The 24,603-nt window shown below is 38.7% G+C and overlaps 1 protein-coding gene across 6 annotated transcripts in view; it reads left to right on the top strand.

Moving 5' to 3' along the window:
- Positions 1–24,603, top strand: part of ZNF281 (zinc finger protein 281) — a 55,887-nt gene that overhangs the window by 6,005 nt on the left and 25,279 nt on the right. The gene's annotated exons all lie outside the window — the stretch shown is intronic.

Genomic DNA, 24,603 nt, shown 5'->3' with positions numbered 1-24,603 from the left:
GCTGTCTACACTCGGAGTTAGGTTGACATAGCCACCTCTCTCTGGGGTGTGGATTTTTCACACTCTGTAGAGACATAGCTATGCTGATGTAAGTTCCTAGTGTGGACCAGCCCTAAGTATATGTTCTGTGCTTCCTTAGTAGGTTTATCTAGTGTTTCGTAAACTTGTAGAAAATAAGTGCAGTTGTGCTAAAAGTCCCCAAAACAGTTTGAAAAGGGAAGTAGGGAAGTTGAGTAGTTTTTAGGTACAGACTATAGTTCCATTTGCCCACATGAAGTTATCTGAAAGTCAAGGAAGAAGATACCTGTATGCCAAAAAGAAACAGAATGGTAACTGGCAAAAAACAAAGTTACATAAACACAAAGTACTTAAGGAATTAATGTAGATAGTATCCAGGGGATTGACAGGAGCCCTTGTGGAAGATTGGGAGATGCAGACTGTTACACTTCACACTCTGGTAATTGTGCAATCACTTGAAAATGTGTTTCTAAGTAGAACACAAACAGATATTTTTCCCAGCTAACCACTGAGTTCAAATTATTTGTATCCAGGACAGTACTCAGTGTGCCACATCTATTTGTTTTGCTTAATGTTGAGCACCTGGTAAATATAGGAAGCTGGTCTTTCTGCTATGTGCTGGAAAGAACTACATACTGCAAATATAGATTTTCCTTAATGTGTATGAAGCAGTAGTATAAATATAGCAAACAAACAATCCTATGGGTAATTTGGGAGTATAGGGAGGGGAAGGAACATAGTTCTCAAGGTTAAATTAACTTTCTCATGTGTCATAACTTTTAGTGTCTGGAAGTATATTTTAAAAAGGGGAATGGAAGGGAATTAAATTCTGTTTCCCAACCCCAAATGTAGAGTCTAGATTGAAGGTACTGAAGGGGAATTATTTACAAGGAAGTGGCCATTAAGAAGTAATATACATGATAAGAAGTTGGACATACGTAAATTGAAGCATTTATATTACCATGATATGTAGCTCACATCTCAGAACTGATGTTGAATCAGACAAAACAATGTGGTTCTCCTTCCTCCAGATTATGGGTGGGTGACTGTAAACCAGCAAAAACTCTGTGTACTCCAGAGCTGTTTGAAAACTGGAAATTAACACAAGTGGAAATGATATTTGAAAGTAAATTAAAGCAGGAGGCACTTTTGGAGCAGCAAATTGAGGGGGAGACTTAAGAAAATGAAAATATAATCGTTTCAGGCTTTTATGGAATCCTGAAGAAAGCTTGTACTTTCCAAAAGATTTTCCCCACTGTGCAAGAGCAAATTTATTGTATTAGCTGCCTATAGTTCTCAGCCCCTGGTAAGTGGAATCGTCATCTAATTCTAGGTGAAGTGATGAAGTGCTCAATGTTAAGTATCCCATCACGCATATTTAAATTAAGAGCAGACAAGTTGGCACAAAAGGCACAATTTTGTGCTACCTTGAGGATTTTGTCTTTTCTGGCACTTAAACAGAGAACCCCTGCTACAAACATAGTACCTCTTAATCAGGCTAGAGGGAGGGTTCCCTTATAATAATTCTAGTCTCAGGATATTTGATAATGTAAAATAGAAATTCAGTTACCGCTTGATCAACTTAGTATATTTTTTCATATTTACTTTTGTAATAATGCCTTGTTTTAAAAAAAATCTGTGTGATAATGCTATAATGGGGCACTCTGGTATGTCAAAAAGTCTTTATTTTTGTTATAGACGATCCCTTGGTTTTGTAAAAGGGAAATATGGCAACTCCCCAATTAGCTTTTGCTCCCATTAGATGATAAAAAGCTGATGATGCCTCATGAAAACCTTGAAAAGATTTTGAAACAATTCAGCTTGTCATATTTTCTCTAGTCTTATCTCTCTTTTTGTTACTAACAACATTTGTATGAAAACAATCTTTGTTTGGTTGCACTCTGCTTTTAATATCCTTCCCACTAGAAATGGGTCTTCTAATTGTGTTACAGTTGATGATTGTGGAAATCTGTGTTGTGAATAGAGGGCATGCTTTTAATAGTGTAAAAGGTATTGCAGCCTTTACTTCCTGCATTCTCTGCTTTACTTTTTATTATAGGCATGCAGTTAGCCAGATACTTTTCATTATAAGACACTCTTTTCAATTTCTTATAAATTCACCAAAGTTTAACCATTTGGGCTGAAATTTTTCTGCTGGGTGCCTGACTCAGGCTGAATTTTTCTGGAAAATTTAAGCAAAAACAATTTAACTATTTCCTAGACCAAAAAATAGGGGAAAATGGTCTCTTTACCCACATTTAAAAAAAAAAAATCTTACAACCATTTCATTGAAAAATTGTAGTACTTCCATGCTTTATAGCTGGGGCTCGACATTTATTAGGGGGATTGCTCTGATGTCAGGGATGTTCCTGTTGTCATCCTTGTAAAATCTGCCTGAATTTGGCCTAGTTATGAGCCTTTGAAATCTGTTTGCACATGCTCAGTAGAGACTTGGGAGTTTGGCAGCTAAACTCTCAAGATGATTCCAACTGTGCTTGATATGATCTAGCATGAGACTGCAGGGGCTGAACAGGACTTTCCACTGCAATTTGTTCTTTGGCTGCAAGGAGATGCTGTGACACATCACAAGAACTGTGAGAGCAGGGAGACTTGTTCTCCTCTAATCGGTGTTCCTGCTGCTAACACAGGCAGTAGGGAGGAGGAGGAGGCAGCCTGACTGAAATGCAGAGGAATGGGGAGCTGGGCCTTGAGGTCTGGAGGGGAGGCTGGGCTGAGGAGCCAACTGCAGGCAGTCTGGGACAAGGAGAAGCTGGAGGTCCAGGGCAGAAGCAGAAGTCTGTATCCACTAGAGTATGTTCTCCTCGGAACCTGGAATAGAACCCAGCATTCCTGAGTCTCAACGTTCTTCAGCTGTCAGGAAATAAGCTGTGAAACCCTCTGGCAATGTGTATGCTTCATCTTCCTCTAATGGCTCGCCCGCATAGCATATAGTAACCTACTATTGCTATCATTTCTTCTTAGCTCAGGTGGCAGAAGTCTGTGCTGTTGATCTAAAGGTTCTAGTCCTGCTAAAGAATCATGGGATAGTCAGCATGGTATGATGTGATGGAATTTGTGTTTTTCAGTTTGCTTTTATATAAACAAGAACATTGCACCTTTAACATTGCTAATATAGTTGGTTTTGTATGTAAAGTCGTACTTTAAAGTTAGGAAATGACAGTATTAAGGTTGCCTCTGCAACCTTAATTTGATCCATTTGTGCAGATGCATTATGATGTAGTATTTAATTACATGATCACATACTTTTTTTTTTGTTCTACCAGGGTCCCTGTCTTTCAGTGCACAGAATAGATAGTGCTGAATGAGCAACTAGTCAGTATTTTGTTTTATCCTCATTGTTCAGTTTGTGGTCTCATGCCTTATTTATTGCACACCATTCAAATCCTGCTCTGAATACGGAGTTCTTAATTTCATCGCGAGCTTTTCTGTGGTGTTTGTCACTGTAGCATCTTTGTGCTTCACAACCATTAATGTATCTTGACAGCATCCTTGTGAGGTAGAGTAATAGTATCCCCATTTTACAGGTGGGGAACTGAGGCACAGCGAGACTCAAAAGTGTAGACTAATTTTGAGGTCCATTTGGATATGCTTATGGCATGATTTTTTAGACAATACAGTATTATATAGTACTTCATATGTTCACAGCTCAGCTCTTCCTGAGTCGCAGGTCCAAGGTCTCAACACTTACCAGACCCAGAAGTTGGGTACCCAGAAAATGAGGAAACATGAGGAATATGGCTGCCTGTGAAAAGTTTAGTTCATGTGACTTGTCCATAATCACACAGGAACTTTGTTTGCAGTGTTGTTGTAGCCATTTTGGTCCCAGGATATTAGAGAGACAAGGTGGGTGAGGTAATATCTTTTATTGGACCAACTTCTGTTGGTGAAAGAGACAAGTTTTCGAGCTACACAGAGCTCTTCTTCAAGGTGGCAAAGCCAGGGATAGAATCCAATCTCTCAATGTGACATTCAGCTGCCTAAACTTCAAAATCATCCTTTCTCTTCCTACACCCCTTCCATCTTCTGCAGCAAATGAGGTAGGGGTCCTATAGACAACCTGGATTAATTCCATGAGCATTGTACATCCTGTGCATTGACAGATGGGTCCCATGGAAAAAATAGCATGTAATTGCATAACTAGAGACTGTCATAATGCATATGCACAAGGCAGCTGAATGAAGGTTCTACAGGCAATCTTAATTCTGGCATTTTCTAACTTCTGAGTACTTTGCATCCTTACGTTCTTTCAGTGTAACTCTGTGTAATATAATGCTTAGATATCTAATTTTTGGTGTGTCTAGGTTGGGAGTTTATTTTTTTATTACATTTACTACAAGTTTGTTTAATTTACACTTAGTCTTTAGCCTGTCTTCCATAGTAAATGTTTTTCTAATGGTAGGTTAGAGGGCTGCCTACTTATATAGTAATTAGGTTTTAAATTTGATCAGATATCCAGTATGTAATCAAATGGACAAGAATTAGGATAGAATTGGGGAAATATAACTTTGGAATATTTTTCTTTGTGTGATCCATATAACTTTTGTCTTTCCAATTAAGTTTTTTGTAGCCCCTCACTTAGTCCTAGGTATCTCAAAACACTTTGTGAACTAATGAGCTAAGTAGGGGTAGTACAGTTTACTGTTAAGGCAATTTCAGCAGCTGTTAGGTTCACACACAGCCTTTGACATTAAAGCATAATTTACAGAGAGCTGTATTAGCTTTTAGGGTTATCTCTGGTGCTTATGAAAAGTTCCCCAAGATCTTTAATTTCTGTGTAGACCATCAACAGCAATTGGCAAAAGGATCCTCATTTTGATGTCTCCTCCCAGGCCAAAGAATAGTCTGTCTAGGTTAGCATTCTCAAAATTTCTCCCTGTCACATGCATTTTTCTGCCCACCTATGTTACGTTTTGATTCAGTGGATCTGGGTCTGGAGCTAAGTATCCTGTAAGCTGTGTGGCCACACAGCAGCCTATTGAGCACTGCGCAGACGCTCAGGGAACTTGCCTGGCCAGGAGATGGATGCCTTGGCTCCAACTCAGCCCTGGACCTGCTGCGGTCAGGGGAGGGGGGCCCCGCCCCCCCAGCCTGAACCCAGCCTCAGCCCTGACCTGGACCTGCTGTGGCTGGGGCACCCCTCCCCTGGCCCAAACCTAGCGTTGGACCAGCCGGGGGAGCAACGCCTATCCCATGACCCCACCCCTGGAGAAATAAAAATAAACAATCCCCTCCCCGATAAATAGATTTGCTTGTACAAAGTTAAAAGGATAATAGATTATAAGCACTTTGGGGCAAGGACTCTTATTTTCTAAAAATAAAAGTGTGTTTTAAGTAACATGAGGTAAAATTCTAGGGAAGACATGTTGGTTACCAGGGCACAGATCCACAAAGGGACCTAGGTGTTGCTCAGGTGCCCTTAATTCTGGGATTTCCTGACTTTTGAGTGCTTGACTTTGCAGTCTTAACATTCTTTTAACGTGGTTTTTTAATGTAATTTTCTAGGTTTTTGACAAAATTGAAAAAGAGAAATTTCATACTGACACTGTCTTGGGCTATCAACTGGGTTGGAATCTTTAGATCCACTGCCACTTGAACTAAAAGAATAACTGATAACAGTAGTAAGCTATCATACTCTATGTGGACCAGCACTACAGGGGGATGAGGCACACTTTGTCTGTGGATTTCACGGATATTTGCTGACAGCAGAAAAATGGTGAGACTCAGGAATCTGGTGCAGAGTGTGCTCCAGTGGACACAGACTCTTCTGCCTGTTTTTACCAAGTTTGACATTTTCTGCCCCATCACCTCCAATCTATCACTGTCCCAGTCCTGTCTCTTACCTCCCTTGGTTCCTTGTCCCAGTGCTATTGTCCTTGCCTACTCAGACCCAGTCTCCACTTCTCATGTTCTCATCTCAGTCCCAGTCTTCTTGCCCAGCCATTCCCACTTTCCCTGTCTTTCTTCCCTCCCCATACCTAGTTCCTGTCTCCTAGCCCAGCCAGTACCAGTCCACCTCCCAACTCCTTGCCCCAGTCTCTTTGGCCAGCCAGTTCCAGTTTTCCTCTTCTGTTTTCTCATCTAATCTCTTTCTCCTCTCCTCTCCCCTCCCACTGGCTCCCAGTTCATGCCTCCATCTCCAGACACCTTACCGAGTCTCAGATCTTTCCCATTCTTTTTGCCTAACCAGTCCCAGTTCTTTCCCTACACCCAGCTCCTTGCCAGAAGTGTCTCTCCCTACCAGCAAGTCCCAGTGTCCTCCTTACCCTCCCCCACCCAGTCATCATCCAAACTCAGTGTTAGTCATCCTCCCCTGCCAATTGGCTTCCTGTTCCCCCTCTCTGTCCATTAGCGGCTCCCAGTCTCCTTGCCAAACCTGTACCAGCCCCCTGCTTCCTCCAATTCCCAGTCTTCATCCCCCATTCCCAGTCATGCTTTCTCTCCAGTCCCAGTCTCAGTAGATTCCTTGTCCCAGTGAACTCCTTTCCTCCCCTGATGTCTGGGTTTTGTCTCCTCAGCATTCAAATCAGTTGGCTTCCTGCTTCAGGCTGCCTAAGTGCCTACAGTGGGGTCATTGAGAGGAACGAGAGCACAGGAGAGACAGGATGGTAGCAGCCATTACTGGGGAAGTCTGGCTTTCTCCCTGCATCCCTGGGCTGCAGGGAGCATGTTCCCTCACTCTGTAGGGGCACTGCATGTGCAGCCAGCTGGGAGGGGCTAGAGTAACCTCAGATGGGATGGAATCTTTGGAGATTTAACTGCTAAAATCTAAGAACAGAGTGTGTATGAACTAAGATCTTTCAAAGACTTAAACTTGGCCAAATTTGGGCAGATTTTTACAGTGACCACAAAAGGCACATCCCTGGCCATCTGCCAATTTTAAAGTCCCTGCACCAAAGCATGGGAGTGGTAGAGTTGTTGAAAGAAAATGTCTCAAGCATTTTTAACATGGGCAAAATGACACATTTTTCTCTTGTCTTGTTCTTGTAAATAACAGAAGAGTTTTGGCTGAAATTTTCAACAACATTCAGCCTGAGGCAGCCATCTGACATGGAAAAATTTAGCACAAATGGTTAAAGTTTGGCACAGTGATAAGCAACTGAAAACAGGGTCTTATAATGGGGAAATGACAGGCAATCCTACCATAGGTGCGCTGCCAGCCTGGCCTAGAATATACAGTACATTAGCTAACGTAGTACTAGATAGGTGTGTTGGGTTTTTTCAGTTCTCTTTGAAGCATCTGGAATTCCACTGCCAGAGGCAAGTTATGTGCCTAGAAGGACCATTCATTTTATCTGGTGTGGCAAGTGCTATATTCCTTTAGATGAGCTATTACTACAAATTATCTATTTACAATAGAATAATCCCTCAGACATCTGCTCTTAATGAAGGTTGTTACTAAATAGAATGAGATTTAGCATAAAATAATTGTATAGTTGCAGTATATATATGTCATGAGGAAGACTAGCCTTGGAAATTTCTGGTGAGACTATATCTCAGTGCAATAGATGGGTTACTATATATAAAGATGGGAGAGCTTTTAGCAGAAAGTTTCATTCTAGGAGCCATTTGACTCTTCTAGGTTCATTTAATTTCTATAAAATAAAAGGCTAAAATCTATTTTTTGACCACTTGTGATGGGTGGGAAAGGTCGTCTTCCCCCTTAGCATTAAATGGACAAGGGGAACCAGAATTTAGTGCTAATTGTAGTTTTACTCTCTTTTTTTAATCTTCATTGATGTCCTTATTCAACAGGGCTCAAATTGGGCTGGTACTAGAGAAAAAAAAAACTAGATCTCTTATTAGGAGCCAGATCCTGTGTTGGTGGAAATTTGTGTAACTATTTTGATTTAAAAGGAATTGCATCATGTCCAATATGATAACTGCTTACTTTGTACAGCTTAGTGAATTTCATAAAGAACAAAGGAGGTTGTTCTAAATGTTCACATGCCTCTGTAAATGGAGACCTCACCAGAGGTTTCTTACATATTTGTGGATCACATGGCACAGACTCTGTCTCTATGCGAGCCGTCCATTTGTTTTCATGGAGAGACCTGTAGGGCCTTCTCCTGCAAATCCTACTTTGCACATGCATAAGTGTTTGCAGGAAAGGGCCCTGTACTGAAAGTGTTTGTACTCCTAAAATTCTGAAATGTCTGTAGTTAGTATAGTGATGGAAGAGTAGTGAATAAATAAATACTATTCTTTTCAAAATCAAACTGTCTATCCCTATTATTTTCAGTGAATGTTTTGTTGTCTAAAAGTTTAATTGCCTTTATTAGAACACAAAGGTTTCTAATTGTTTTAAGTATGATCCAGTTTAAAATTATATATGTAAAATGGATATAAAAACCAAATATCCTTACCTGTTTTACAAGTAACACCTTAAATTACTAAACTGAAAGATTATTTAATGTGCTTTACACTGTTAATTCTATTTGCTAACTTTGCACAATACATTGCACTTTGGGTTATCACAGTTGATTAAGTTTCACTTTCTTTTAATGTTCAGTTTCATTTTCTGGTTGTCATACACTAGCACACTGATATTTGGGATTGCAAACATGGGAATATTTAAATTCAAATAAACTGTTTACACTGAAATTAGGAAAAAAACATTTTTAATGTTAAGTTTTGTAAAACATTTTTGTTTTTGTTTTTGTTTAAACAAAAAGTAATTTTGGGGCCTAAAGCACTTGCAAGAACTTCTTTAATCCGAAAATCATAAATAGCAGTAATGAATTGTTTTCCAATCTGATTTTTTGTAATATGCAATATTTTTTTCCCGAAAGATTGTTTCTTGTTAAGTACTAAACTCTCTTAGCCATTAGTATTCTTTTCTTTGTATGAAAGTATCACATCCTCTCTCTGATTGTGCAGTCATAGCTGAGGTGAAGATCCAACTTTAAACAGTGCAAGATAAATCATTTCCACATTCTTGCTTAAGAGGCTATTTTAGTGTAGAATTGTGTAGGGAAGCACATTTTCTGTTGAGAGCTAATGCCACTGTCTCCTTGACCCAAGGTCTTAACAATTTTTGAGCAAGGTAGGTATGGTGATTAGTCTAGGAAATTGTTTTGTAAACAAAACAAAATTGTCCTGTAGAAATTTCTCTACCTTGCAGGGTTGTTGAGTGACAAAAGCTTTGACTAGGTGTAGTGTTTTATGCATGGTATTAACAAACTTATGTTCTTGTCCTTTCTTATTTATAGAAATACTGGCTCAATATTTAGGCTTCACACTGAGGATCTGGCAAAAGGAAACCTGTTTCTCACTCCTGTATTGTGCGCAACTGCTTTACTACCATTGTGGCCACTAGGGCCTTATTCACTAGGGAAAAAGAGTATATTGTTAACCCTGCGTTGCAATCCTAGTGGAGACAAGGCCATTTTGGTTTTAAGATGTGTTATCTGGATGAGGTAAGCTCTAGGGATTCACTTATTATGACCAGCAAAATGTTTACCTGAATCAGTGAATGCGGGTTAAAACTTTAACAGTCTCCTCTAGGATCATAACATGGGGTTAGCTAAAATGAGTTAGTTTAGCATGGATTAAAGCTATGTGTTTTCCTAGTTGAAGGCACAGCATCATGGGCCTTCTATGCTAGGACTTGAGCCTTCTGGATATGTCCAGTACATCCCTTGCCTCTCCTTAGCTTGCCCCCATAATACTCCCAAATACTTCTCCACATTGTCACTATTCTGCTCCAGAGCATATGAGGATTGCTGAATCCCGCTGAGAGGCCTCTCCTTGGTCTTCTCGCTCATGCAGTAGGCCATGACAGTTCCACTGTATTTAGAGTCTTCTGGTGGGTCCACAGAGAAGTGACAGCATTTCCCCTTGTTACTGTTTTTTATAAAAAAAAAAAGCATAAGGAGGCGTTGAACACCTGAAAATCCCCCTTTTAGTTTAAAAACACAGGGAATTAATGTATATTTTAAAAGAGAGAAACATTTATACATAGTTACTTTAATAAAGTTTCTAATCTGTTTTAAGTATTTCAAATGCACTCAGTGCTGGAGTGTCTAGGTGCCAATTGTTACGCACTAGTATATGAATTTTATGCAGTACTATGAATGCACACTTTTAAATTACTCCCTGCCCCTCAGAATTGAGGCAAGCTAATTGTTCTCGTCATAGATAGCTAGATAATTTTCATACTGTCTTCAGCTGGTCCCCCTGAATTGTTTATTACACAATCCTTGTTCTCTGAGGGCCTCATCTTGCACCATTGACATCGATGAGAGATTTGCCATTAACTTCAATGGAGGATCTATGAGAAAAATTCCATTGGGAACAGCTCAGACAACATACTGATGGGGTTTGAAACTGTCTAGTTTAGCAGATTGAAAAATGGAGCGAAAAATTCCACCAAAAATATTGATTTGTGTCTCCTTTTCTCATAGAAACTTGAAATTTTTCAGCCAACTTTATTTATAACCTGGTTTGAGTCAATTCCTGTATGTTTTATAATACAATTATGTGTTGCTCGGGAAGGATTAACCCAGTGAAGTCCTGCTGTTACTTGGCTCTACAGTTGGGATGACAAACACAAGGAGATAAACTATCAAGTTTTGTTCATTCTCTGTTGGATATTAGCTAGTTAATGTTAACTTGCCTTTTGTTGTTCAGAGGTGTATGTTATCACTGCTTTTAGGGCTTATTGACATTGTTTGCTTTTTCCCCCTCTGAAGTAGCTACACTCCCACTAACCTTATTGTAGATGTATTGCAGCATATGCCAGTTGAGTAAGCTTTACTGATGCAAGACAAATATCTGTGTGCAGCAAGAAGTGGATTCTCAGGGATTCTGAACTCTTGGGAGAAGACTAAAAAGGATATGCAGGATAAAGAGATTCTTGTCTGATTATTGACTTGCTTTTGGAATGTATGTATCACTCATTTTAATAACTGTAAGTTAATTCTAAAGACTAAGGTTGCCATTTAGGCACAATCCTGGGACGTGGGGAGTGTGGAGCTACAATACTGTAGGGGAAGAATCGGAGGCATCCTGCCTCGGTGATGCAGAATACCTCTCATTGTGCAGCCAGAGTGCACACACTGCTGCATCCCTTTACTGTGTGCAGCAGCTTCTCTCTCCCCTCCCCCATGAGGCAGCCTGGCTCTGCTGACCAGAATGCAGGGAGGGTGAAAGGAGGCCTCTGTGCCCCATCTCACCTCTGGCAGAGTACTGGGGGAGCAGTCCCTTCAAATCCTGGAATGCAGGACCTGCAGTTCTGCTTAGCCCTTGGAGTCATGCAGGGAGTATTGAGAGAAGCATCTTATTCCCTCCCCCTCCATGTTGTGCACCCATTTTTAAGAGTTAGGCAGAATTCAGCCCTAAGTGAATTCCACCTTCTTACCTCAAGCATCAGCGTTAAGGAATGCTTGTCAAAGTGTCGGACATGAAGACATTTAAAATGAGGCAATGAACAAACATAACGTCAAAGAGCACACCTACAGGAAAACCTGTTATTAAAGATGGGTAAGAAATAACATGGGGATGAGTGTGTATGCCACTTGGACTCAAATATTCCTAAGTAAAAGAGTTACAGTTGAACTGGAGGGCTAGAAAATTAGTTCCTCATGTTGGAAGAAGCTGGTGTACCTCTAAGTATAATTGAGCCTAGTTACTGTTGTTATAGACATTTTAGTAATGGTAATAGAAATAATATGTGCAGCAATGACAAGGATTAGCAAGCCCAGAAACATTTTCCAGCTGTGGGAACTGAAGGACAGACAAACTGTGGAATAACCATAAAGTATTGTTCGTGAATCCTTATCTCTTACTTCCTTCAAGCTGTCTGTCAATCAGTTACCTGTACAACCTGATCTTTGATGCCTACAGTTATGAGGTTTCTTTTCAAAGCAACGCACTGGGCACACAGCCACATAAGATTCCACCAGTGTTAATACAGATAAATACTCATGCATTGGTTTCAAAAATTTCCCCATTAGCTTTCCAGAATCATCAAAGTGAACAAAATTTCTTATGTGGATGTTGGACTAGGTATGCTATACAGCAGCAGAAAACATGAGGGCATTGTGATACTTGGTTGTTGATTCCCAGCCCTAAAGTAAAAGCAGGTATTGCACATACCATATGCACAATATAATTGAGTATTACTTCGGGTGAAGGATCTGTAGCAAAATCACCCAAGGCTTTCTTTTTTTTTCTTTTTGCATGAATTGCAGTTCAATGGTAGGTGAGGAAAAAATAATGAATTATTACTTGGAAACGTGTTCAGTGACAACTGCATATTTAATTGTTTCATATTTCTGTTCCTCCTTTCTTTGCCTGAATGGCAAATCTTTACAAAACGTCTATTCATACTAAATGAAATAAATTCAGAATATCAGATACTGGCCTTGATGAGCACTAAATGCAGTGATTGATCTGTACATAACTGGAAAATGTTTTTAAATTTTGTATGACAATATGAGACTGATTGCATTTGACAAGAAATGAAGGTTTGCAGATTCTACTGACTAACAGGTAAAGATCTGACGTTACTTGTATTACCTATTTATTTCTAAATCAGAAAAGCTGCTTTGTATAGTTGATAGACAAAGCAAGATTGTCTAACACTTAAAATAATTTTTGTGTACTAAGGTACTTATTAGATTTTTTTGAAAAGGGGGTGATCAAATACAATGCACTACAGTACTTATCTAATTACATGGAGTCCGGTGGCACCTTAAAGACTAACAGATTAGTCTTTAAGGTGCCACTGGACTCCTTGTTGTTTTTGTGGATACAGACTCACACGGCTACCCCCTGATATCTAATTACATGAATTATATAAGTGAAAACAAAATGTATGTGGTTGGCTCATGTCCTTAAAAGATTTAAGCTTTTTTCTACAAGTGATTCATAGCAATTAAATATTTTTTCCACACTGGACATACAATACTATTGACTCACATCAGACAAATATAGCCAAATTCAGTGTTAGTGAAAATTAGGTTATTAAATTGAAAGTAAATGTGTAAGCCAAAGGTTTTTTGTTTTTTTTGTGTAAATAGATCATTGAGGATAGTATAGTGCAGTGGCTCCTAATCTGTTAGCTGTGGAGCATTTACTGGCATGTAATATGCATCTGATGAAGTGAGCTGTAGCTCATGAAAGCTTATGCTCAAATAAATTTGTTAGTCTCTAAGGTGCCACAAGTCCTCCTTTTCTTTTTGCGGATACAGAGTAACACAGCTGCTACTCTGAAACCTGTATCCTTATTGTTTCTTTAGGTATCTGGATGCTTCTTATCACAGGGGTCTGGTACTGTTTTTGCCAGTATTTCAATTAAACATGCTGAAAGTAATTCTAAGTGAAATGATGGTAAAAACAGGTCCAGTTGCAGGAGGAGTTTACATTAAGGTTTTCAACATTGCTGGATAAGGTCTCAGATGGACAGGGGTCAGTACCAGTGGGAATATTTTTGTAAATGTTCTCAGTGTAGAGAAGACTTAATAGGGGAACAGCAAAACTAACTATCCACAAAGTGCTGTTGAATGCTCAAAGAAAAACTGAAGAAATAGAGAATTACTTTTTCCTAACACTTTAAGCTAGAGTAATTTTAGGTGTTAACTTGCAACTCGAGTAGGTACTGAATTTTCGGATACAAGTGCAGTATTTTAAAAAGTGGACGGTGTTGTTTAACCAGTGCTTTATAAAGGGTATTTCTTTGAACTAAACTGGCAACATTAAAATCTGAGTTAGGGTACGTCTACACTGCAGTTAGACACCTGAGGCTGGCCCAAGCCAGCTGACTCGGGCTTGCGGGGCTTGGCCTGAGGGGTTTAACTGTGATGTAGATGTTTGGGCAAGCTCTGGGACCCTCCCACCTCGGAGGGTCCTTTTAATTGCAGTGTAGACATAGAACTCAGCAATCTTTAGTGGTGGTAGTTACTTAGCCCTCAGGAGCACAGATAGTTCTAGTAATAATTAGTGGTAGCAAAATACAAAATGTTTTCTGTCAAACTTCTTTCTTACTATAACACTAGGTTTTGATCTATTTAAAAATTAAGCATGGGATTTACAAAAGGCAGACATCCTCCAAAATATGAAGTAACCTTTTGTATTTATTTCAAAGAACAAAATATAGACACTTTGCTAATTAGAATATTATGAAAGCTATTTAGCATATTTAAGAACCCCGAGACTGCCTAAGTCCTTATTCAGTTTTAAAAAAATTCTGTGCAGTATATGCTACAGGTTCCTGGCAGAATTTTATTACAGATTCAGGTGGCATGCAATGATCTTGATACAAATCTAGAAGTTGAGATTTTTCCCTCTGCCTTCTCCCTGTTTAACTTTTTGTCTCTTTACCATGCTTTTGCTATCTCTTCCACCCCATCTGCTTCTTTCTTTTCTGAACCCTTCCCTGTTAATAGCCTCAGCTCTGCTTTGATTCCTTTGCTGGTCCAACAGATCACTCGTATGATGACTTTTAGTGTGTACAGTATAAGGGTCATCTCTTTTCTCCTGTTTTTACCTGTGGGTCTAGGCATTTCATTCCATTTATTTTGGGAGAGGAGCAGGCTTTTCCCTTTGCTGGCTTTAGTCATTAAGAGCTATGTATTGTTTTTAAACATTGCAGATAAGCTGTGAGACTTTTATAATTAGACATCTTAATAAATGAAATAATAAATAACCACTAGCATTGCTAAACCTTACTGCTACCTGCTGATACAGCTGTCTCATTTTGCCTGCACCATAGAAATCTTATATTCTGTAAAGCTTTCACTATTGAAGGTGACTCTGATTACATTTCAGAGTAGCAGCCGTGTTAGTCTGTATTCGCAAAAAGAAAAAAAAGGAGTACTTGTGGCACCAAGCTGTAGCTCACGAAAGCTTATGCTCAAATAAATTGGTTAGTCGCTAAGGTGCCACAAGTACTCCTTTACATTGCATGCCAAAGGGGGAAGCATTATGGAGCATAGCATCTCGTCCCTGCTGGTGGGTTTTAAAGCAAAATCAACTGTGGTGGACTACAGCAGCTGGCACTGGTGATTATTAATATTTTATTAGAGGTAAGAAACGTTAGAGGAGGATCTGGGGAGGAGATGGTAATTGATGAGGGGGATATCTTATCTGAAGTGATCTGGAGACATAATTGAATGACTAAAGTAGATATTTGTTTAATAGGTCATGGAGCCAGTATGACCCCCACCTTAATTAAGGCGAAAATGCAGATAGTTTACCAGAAATGAAATAAATGTGCTTGGATAGACTGAAGGGCCAGAGAGGCATTCAGCTTCTCCTATTTTAAAAAAGTATTTTTAAAAAATCAGAGTACTTCTGGCTAGCTCTTGATTGTTGGGATGCCCCAGAATGTATCATTCAATGCGGGTAACTGATATCAGAAATGGGACAAGTGGAGCTGGCTTCTTATTTCAATAGACAGTTTTGAAAATTTATTATTTTACATAGCCTAATCTATCTCAGTACGGATGGACCAGCTCCACTGGAATTGCTCCTATATGTGATATCAGAGTTCTGGTCTGTCAGCACATTTGGGAGCGGAATGGAATGCTTGTTTAAAATAAAGGTTACAGTGAAATTAGTTTTGTGTTGAATTCTCCTATGCACTTTACTATTGGGGAAATCAACATGTAGTTTGAGCTTCTAGCTGTAGTTCACCACTGAAGTCTTGCAAATACTGTATAGAAAATAGTTTAGATTTTGATGTATTTAAGGACTGAGGGCTTGTGTACACACTGGGTTAACTTTGGTGTGATTTTAAACTGATTTAATTACACCAGTGCAAAAGGCTGTGTTGCTATTCGTATTTCAGCTTTAATGAGTTTGTCAGGTAGAAAGAGGTTTAAGCCAAACTGAAAAAAGCAATTCAAACAGAAATAAGGGTGCCCACACATGGGTTTCCACTGATTTAACTGACACAGTTTAATTAAATCAGTGCAGGTTTGTGTATAGACAAGGCCTTAAGATAAGGTTACACACAAAGGATGTTGGAAAATGGCTGCTGAGTATAAGAAAATTAGCCCCTTTTTAATTTCAGGATTTTTCTAAATAACCTTTTTCTGAGAGATTATTTGCTTTTCCCATTGTGACAACAGACTTTACAATGCAAACCTTGCTTAAGCTTCAGTTTTGCTTTTGTTTAACCAGCGCTGCTGAAAAGCCAAAAAATAGTTACAGCAAAAGTGTAAACTATTCTCTCAGCCTGGACAGATTCTGATCTAAATTACAGCACTGTAAATCAGGAAAAAGAAAAGGAGTACTTGTGGCACCTTAGAGACTAACAAATTAGTCTCTAAGGTGCCACGAGTACTCCTTTTCTTTTTGCGAATACAGACTAACACGGCTGCTACTCTGAAACCTGTAAATCAGGAGTAATTCTGTGGGTTTCAGTGGAATTTCTCCTGATTTACACAGCAGTATGTGAGATCAGAATCTGGACCCTTGCATGCCTCTGGGAAGTGTTAAGTGAAGCGATTAAGTGAACAAGCACTCCTATTAGAATACAAAAAACAAAAAAACCAGCCACTCTGAAGTGTTTTGTGAGAACACTCTCCTTGAAGTAACAGGCAGTTTTTCCTGATTGAGACATTCTCCCTCCACTTTTTTCCATGTATAGGCTCTCTATTTGTGTGTGTTTTCCAAGAGATTGGAAAAAATTCAGTCACATTCTTTCGCAATTCTGTAAGGATTGCAAGAGAGGACACAAACCCGTTTATCTCTACAAGCTGCTGCATCAACCACATAGGAGTTTGTGCATTAGAGATTAAAAGTTACCTCTGGTGATTCAGCAGATAATTCTGCAATGACCGGTCTCATTAGAGATCAGCAACGTTGAAGAAAAAATGGGCTTGTGTCTTCCACTTTGCTGCCTGCTGTTGCATCATTTGAATTGCTTCAGGAATGATTAAGTGTACTTACTAATGAAGCAACATTGTTAGAGCCACCTTTGTGTCATTTTTCACTTCTCTTCATTCAGAAGCATACCTGCAAGAGAGGTTAAAAATTGGTCCATTCTTTGAGATTAATCATCTGCAGAATTTCGCAGATTTTGAATGAAAATCTCGAAGGAATTTCCCAAAGTGTTCAACAGGTAACAGTTGTCCCTACAGTAAGACACAAACATGTTTAATAATTTAATAAAAAAATCAAATATATATTAGGTGAGAGATGCCCCCAGAAATGTCTTCGGGAAAAGGGAGAAATTTCTTGCAGTCTTCCTCCCCCCCACCCCTCCAAGAGGAATTTAGGGGCTTGTCTAAACTTAAAACTCTACAGAGCTGCAGCTTTAGTGAAGACAGGAGGGGTTCCCTTGTCTCTCGGGGAGATGGATTACCTGCACTGACATTAGCTAGGTTAATGGGAAAATTCTCCTGTTGACCTAGTGCTGTCTATACTGGGGATTAGGTCGGTTTAATGGTGTTGCTCAGGGGTGTGGAATTTTCATACCCCTGAGCGACGTAGTTATACCAACCTAATTTCCTAGTGTAGACCAGACCTAATTAGTAATATATTGCTAAAGTGAGTCGCTAGTCATTTCTTCAAAGTGCTTTCCCCTGCCAACCAGTTTGACTTCTGACTGAAACTTGTACCAGCTACTTTTCATCCAAGTCCTCACTTTATTTCGACACGCTGTCATCAGGGAGACTGCATCAGCCCCTTTTGTTAAAGAGGCATATGGCTTGGTGATACGGTGTTATGTACTGGTGATGTTGAATGCATTAGCATCACACAATCTTTCACTGTGTGCTACATAAAAAAAGCTGAAAAGATTGAGCCCCAAGGGACACAATAAGCTTCATGGAAGATCCAGGGAAATTCCTACAATACAGTTTATTATTTAGTGGAATTGTAGTTCATTGTTTCAGATTATCATCATCATCATCCCTATATTCACACACATCATATCTGATGCAATTCTTACTATGTCAGACTAGTTTAGATCATAGTGCAGGAGTTCTCAAACTGGGGGTCTTGAGGGGGTCCCACAGGGGGTCTCGAGGTTATTACTTAGGGGGTCGCGAGCTGTCAGCCTCCACCCCAAACCCCGCTTTGCCTCCAGCATTTATAATGGTGTTAAATATATTAAAAAGTGTTTTTAATTTATAAGCGGGGTCTCACTCAGAGGCTTGTTATGTGAAAGGGGTCACCAGTACAGAAGTTTGAGAACCACTGTCAGAGTGTCATCAGTTCAAGGATTTCTTGGGGTTTTTTGGGTCTTCTGATTGCTTCAGTGATTTCTTCCATATGAGTGATGACATAATTGTATCTGTAGTACAAACGAATCATTAGATCCAAATTAGGTAAAAATGTAGTTTGTTTTTCCAATACAACTATCACATTAAGCATTACTATTTATACTATGAACATGTTACGACCGCAGAATAAAAAAAACACACCTTGCAACTTTTAGGGGGTGTGGTGATGGTTTGTGAGGATTCCAGGCTTTGTAATTAAACTGAAATAATGAAATTTTACAAGTTTTATAAAAAAAAGAATAGATTGCTATAAATTCTGCTCTTTTTTTTTTTTTTACCAGTATTTATACTAATTTCTGGAAAATGTATAGGAAATTATATCCATAATTACTTGCTTAAATATATGGATGATAGGATATTTTGTAGGAGGAATTGAGGGAGCAGCTGAGTAAGTATCAGAGCCTTCCACTTTCCTGCTCATTGGTAGGAGAGAGGAAACTAAGCCACAATATCATCCTACATCTAAATTAAACAAGCTTCTTAGGAAATGGTGCACAACAGCTGGAGGAATGAAGAAATGAACTTTTTTTAAAATATACAAAGAAGACTAAGACTTGATTTTTTTTTTTTTTTTTTAAAGTGCAAGAAACAACCCTCTGGTACAGTTGAATCTTGTTTAGCCAGTAGTTAGCTCTGTGATTCCTATCCTGTTTGTTGAAGCCCTTGTGTTACAAAACGTGGACTGGTAGATGCTTTGTGAGCCTTTATCCTTATGCATGAGCGGCTCCTTTGCCTAATGTCTTAGGGATCACTGCAGGAGTAGAGAGGAAACGTGAGTTTTAAGAAGCTAAAGGAGTACTTGTGGCACCTTAGAGACTAACCAGTTTATTTGAGCATGAGCTTTCGTGAGCTACAGCTCACTTCATCGGATGCATATGCTATGCATCCGATGAAGTGAGCTGTAGCTCACGAAAGCTCATGCTCAAATAAACTGGTTAGTCTCTAAGGTGCCACAAGTACTCCTTTTCTTTTTACGAATACAGACTAACACGGCTGTTACTCTGAAACCTTTTAAGAAGCTGTTGACTATTTTACCCTCAGCAGCAGGTTTGCAATTGGAAGTTAGAGGTGATCCATGATCTCTCTGTCTCCAAGTTTTTATGATGTCATCTTTCCCTGTGAGTATTTGAGCCTTTACCAAAGGGCTAACAACCTCATTAGCAAATAACAACCTCATTTTTCTTCCTACTGTCTCCAAGAAAGATGGGCAGTTTTATTTAGTGATTTAGTTCTCACTTTTCCCACTTTCTTTCACTTCTTTTCTACACCTCTCTTTGCTCCTCTGCTGGATCCAAAGGTTGGGAACCAGCAATATAAGCCGTAAATTGTTTCATGTTTTACTGCTTGTAGTTCTAAAATAGTTGCAACCGTTTAAAATAATTGTTCATTACTGTTTGCAAAATAATGCATCCTGAAGTCCTAAGTATGTGTTTCAAAATCCTATCGTCCTTAGTTTTATTTTTCTTGAGTGAGGAGTGCAGGATTGACCCAGTGTTTATGACATTGTTGTGCTATTTATTAAAGAGGCAAATATTTTATTGTGTTCTACACTCTGGTAAATGTATTCTTTCAAAAGCATTCATTCACATTTTTAAAAGCATAAGTTTTGTTGTTTATTATTTATATGCATTGGACATACAGAAAGTGCGTTAATTGAAGCCTCATGTTCCTTTAGCGTTTACTGATTTGATTTGAATTTGTGTGTCCTAGAGTGGATACTGCATCAGAATTGTCTATTTCCAGGCCAAGCATGCTTAATATATTGAAATCAAAGAAGTTATGCTGCATAGGATTAGGTGTAGCAAACACCAAGGAACTGAAATTTGTATAAGGCTTGGAAAATTGTTTACGTGGCAAAATCATTAGTCTAAAGCACAACCAAGTAGAGTAAAATCAACAAGAGCTTACACTGAAAGACTTGTATCTAATTATCTACAGTATGTTGACAATTGTGTGTGTGTTTTTATAAACTTAAAAAGATTTTGTTGGAGCTTCCATAGTATTCTAGTTGGAGTACTTTGCACTGTCATGCCTTGGGTTTCATTTCTAGTCCTAGTCATGTTTTCTGGAAGGAAAGTGATGTGTAGCAAACACCTTGTGTCTTTTAAACAGCCATCTCTCTGGCTAAATGACAAACTGCAAAAGGCATCCTCTTCCATCCTCTTTGGTCAAAAGGATGATGGATGCTATGCAAGGCCACAGCAAAGGGGGAGTAAAAAGTGTGTAAATTTGGGGGGTCCTTTAGTCTACCCTGAGGGCTTGGAGGGAAAAGAGAGGAGGTTTTAGGCATTTGTAGACTGAACCCAGAATGTGGTCTTAAAACTCAATTTGTGTTCTATCTGTGCATGTTTGGATTTGATTGAATGTTAGAAAATGGTCTGCATTGCTTTCACCTTCATAAAATGTTTGTAGATGCCAGTATTCAAGAATCTCCTCTAATAGTGTTGTTTTTTTTCTTTGTCATATTGCTATCAGGTATTACATATCTAAAATACCTGGAGAGACAAGGTGGGTGAGGTAATATCTTTTACTGGATCAACTTCTGTTGGTGAGAGAGACCTGAAGAAGAGGTGTGTGGTGTGTGTGTGTAAGCTCAAAAACTTGTCTGTCTCACCAACAGACGTTGGTCCAATAAAAGCTATTACCTCACTTACCTCGTCTCTCTAATAACCTGGGACTGACGTGTATTTAAAGGCGGTGTCATAATGCATATGCACAAGGGGACAGAATTAAGGTTGCACAGGCAACTTTAATCTTGGCATTTTCTAACTTCAGAGTGCTTGACTTTGCAATGTTAATAATGTTCTTTTAACATGTGTGGGTGGGTGTGTATAATAGTAATCTCTGAGTCCCCATGTGGCATTCACATTGTACATATGATAGTCTTGTGGTTTCCATTGGGTCCCTTGCTATTTCCTGCATTATCCTTTCAGGCTTCTGTTAGATCAAAGGACTTATCTGATGGGCAAAACCATGCAGCCCTTACACAGATAAAATTTACAGTGAAGTCAATGGGCGTATTACCTGACTAAGATTTGTAGGATTTGAACCAAAGTTTTTAATGGTATGCCCAATAAATTTCTTCTTCTAATTTTGACACATGTAGTGTTCTGTATTTCTGAACAGCAGCCTAACATCTGTGAAATTGATGACATTTGGGATGTGAATTTAATATTCACAGAAGCATCTGCAGCCCTTAACTGATCAAAATTATAAATATCATTATTATTTTGGTGCAGTAACTGTTTTGCTTTCCTGCATGCTGCTTCAGTAAGTTTGTATGCAATGCTAGCTTTTTTTTCCTCTGCATTTTAATTATGTTTGCTGTATTAGCATTGTCTTCAATTCACTATAACCGTCTGCCTTTTGTGGGGAAAAGTCAGTCAGCCCTAATCATTATTTAAAACTGCTACTTTATGTCAGCTCCCTAAATTGTAATTCTTTCTCTGTAGGGTTTCAGGAATAGCATATATCCTAAGGTATTCCTGTTAGTCTGCATGTTAGTTCATTGTATGACTAGATTAATGCAAAGAATACAGCTGCCGTGGAAAGCTCAACTTCTCTGAAGATCTCTGTGGATGTTACTGTGGGGCCACAGGTCTGATTGTTAGTACAGAATGTGACTCAAACTTCAGTTATTTCACTCAAGAACCTTCACACATATGCTACTGCTGAAGCGTTCTTCCCAGAGACATCACCTCTCAGGCTTTATTTGAATGTAAAATAACTGTAAGTCTATTTGGGGGCAAGAATGCTACTTGAAATGAAACATAAGGGGTTTTCTATACTTCATTTTGAACTTCAGTAGTTATCAAGAATACTTTTCAAGGTAGTGCACATAGCTGCAGTTTAGCATGATAACATCCAAAATTGACCAATTTATATATTCCATATGAGATTGAATTGACTATATCAAACATCTTCCAGAAGTCCTTCATCCTTAATTAATTTCTCAATCATTTACCATATTAAACTCATTTGAAAAATACTCTGTAAAGGTCCACATTGGTAAGAATTACTTTGACCCTTCTGATTATTGCAAGTTACTGTTCATTCTGGTGGCACATTTGCAGTGCTTTCTTTGTTTTTAGCCCCCAAATGTCCAGAAGGTTCTTTGCGAATGATCTCGGTATCAGCATGGTTCTACTGAGTGCCTGGGACTCACCATAAAAGTGTTTTAACACTGATACAAAACCAAACATACATTTGTTTACCCTTTTCCAAATGCTGAGCACCCATCTGCAAATAGAGGTGTGGTTTGGAAATCAAATATGTTGTAGCTTTTATTTAAATAACCAATAGAACTGGATAAAACAAACGTAAAGGCAAGCAGAAAGTCCTTAATGAACTTGAATCTTACTCACTAGCATCCAGCACTGTAGGGGGAACCTGCAAGTTATGTTAGGTTTGAAATGCTTGGATAGAAGCTGCCGTAAAAGGGCAAAGTGGTAGTGTTTCTATTCACCTTTTAATATCTCTTGATATTTTGTTTTTAATGACATTTGTCTTCACATCTTAGTTGCAGACAGGTCTAATGACTCCTCTTTAGATGAAGTGGCAGTGTCCAGTTTAAGGGAGCATGTTCAGCTTTCTTCCTCTTCCTGGGATCTAGCTCAGGAAGGTTGACAGGACCAAAGTTTCCCAAGGGCTGAATGGGTGTGTTTATGTAAAGGGTGTTTGATGGTCCTGGGTGGCTGCTTCGATGGTCATGGGTGGTTGGGAGGGATCGCATAGTAGTCCATTTGACCATTGATCATATAGCCTGGTGCATGCTTAGTTGCTGCAACATATTTATGTGCTTAGACCTGCAGTATTCTCTCATGTGTTGGTCAGTTTCACAAGGACAGAAGGAGACCATCTGAGAATGCTTACTTAGAAGATCTCAAGTATTTGAACACCAAGAGGCTGGAGTTATTTTAATATTTTCAGGGAGTCTGTTACAAAGCAATTTATACAGCTGTATTCTGGGTCTGATATCTAAATTACATACAAAACACATGCAAAGTCTTGACTCTAAGAAACAGTCCCAAAGTACCTTAATCCTTATATCGACAACTGCACTATTGGGTTACACAGTTTTAATCCCAGAGGAGTTGTCTCTTGACATTAAACTGTCCAAATAGTATTTATATCTGCTGCTGCCCTGCAAGATCACTTAACCCTGCACAGCAGTTTAAAAGTAGTTAATGACAGACCCAGCATGACTTGCCCCTTATGAATGATCACATAAGTTCGACCTGTGCTGTCATGGTTTATGGAGGAAGGCAGTTTGTCCATAGCCTGCTTCAGCCACAGCAGGTAATTTGAAATGAAATGAGACAGTTTCTACAAGCAGATTGATTTGGGAATCTTGCCTGTTCTTCCCTTTGACCCTTGACAAGTTGACACTACAAAGATTGTGACTTTAAAAAATGATTGGGTGCAAATACATTTAGGTAGATGATTTACTGTGTGTTAAAGCAAGGACAGTGCATTTAGAGTGAAGCTGTGAGGGAAGGTAATTGTAAACTTTAACAACTCATGTTTTATATTTCTGTATCTTATTAATTATCTGACTAGGTGAATCTAGTGATAACAGTGGATCAAGTACTTCATCTAACAGAGTCCATATAAGAGATCATAGTTACCAAAATTCAGGTATTGGTTTTTTTAAAAATCAATTAAAAATACTTAACCTTTGCATTCCAATCAAAGTAAGTCTAAAGATAATGAATATGAGTCTTTATTTGAATATATAACCTTTCCATCCGACAGATGTCCTATTTTTGTTCCTCTTTTATAAATGCAGTTATGCAAACATAGATCTTACACTTTCAATATTTAACATATGATAGGTTAGGGCACAGGGAAATACCACAACAATCAAATGATGCCAGAAAAACAGATAAAATCACAATTATGTATCAATAAATATTTTCTTCTGGCCTCAGAAAACACGAACATCCTTTTCAGTTAAAACATTCATGCAATATCTTGTAAAGTCCACACATTACTCATTATTTAGAGTTCATTCTTTTGATATACATTACTGAATTATTTCCAAAGCTAGGATGTGATCGCTTTTAGTGTCATTCTAAAACAAATAACTACAAATAGGTTGTTTCCTAAAAATTATCCCATGATGTTTCAGTCTAGTAGTTAGTAAGCTGACATGCAGATAGCTTTGAAGGAAAGTATTATACAAAATTTGATGATGATTTTAAATTTAACACATATTAAAGCACAGTCCTAGAGAGCATAAATGTAGCTTGATTTAGTCACTTAGAGACATAATTGTAAATGTCAGTACCTTGAAAATGCGGCAGTAAATGCACTGTACAGAGCAAATGTT

Source organism: Chelonia mydas, chromosome 8 (assembly GCF_015237465.2).
Source record: "Chelonia mydas isolate rCheMyd1 chromosome 8, rCheMyd1.pri.v2, whole genome shotgun sequence".
NCBI lineage: Eukaryota > Metazoa > Chordata > Testudines > Cheloniidae > Chelonia > Chelonia mydas.
The sequence above is the reverse complement of the archived record's forward strand: the minus strand, read 5'-3'. Positions and strand labels throughout refer to the sequence as shown.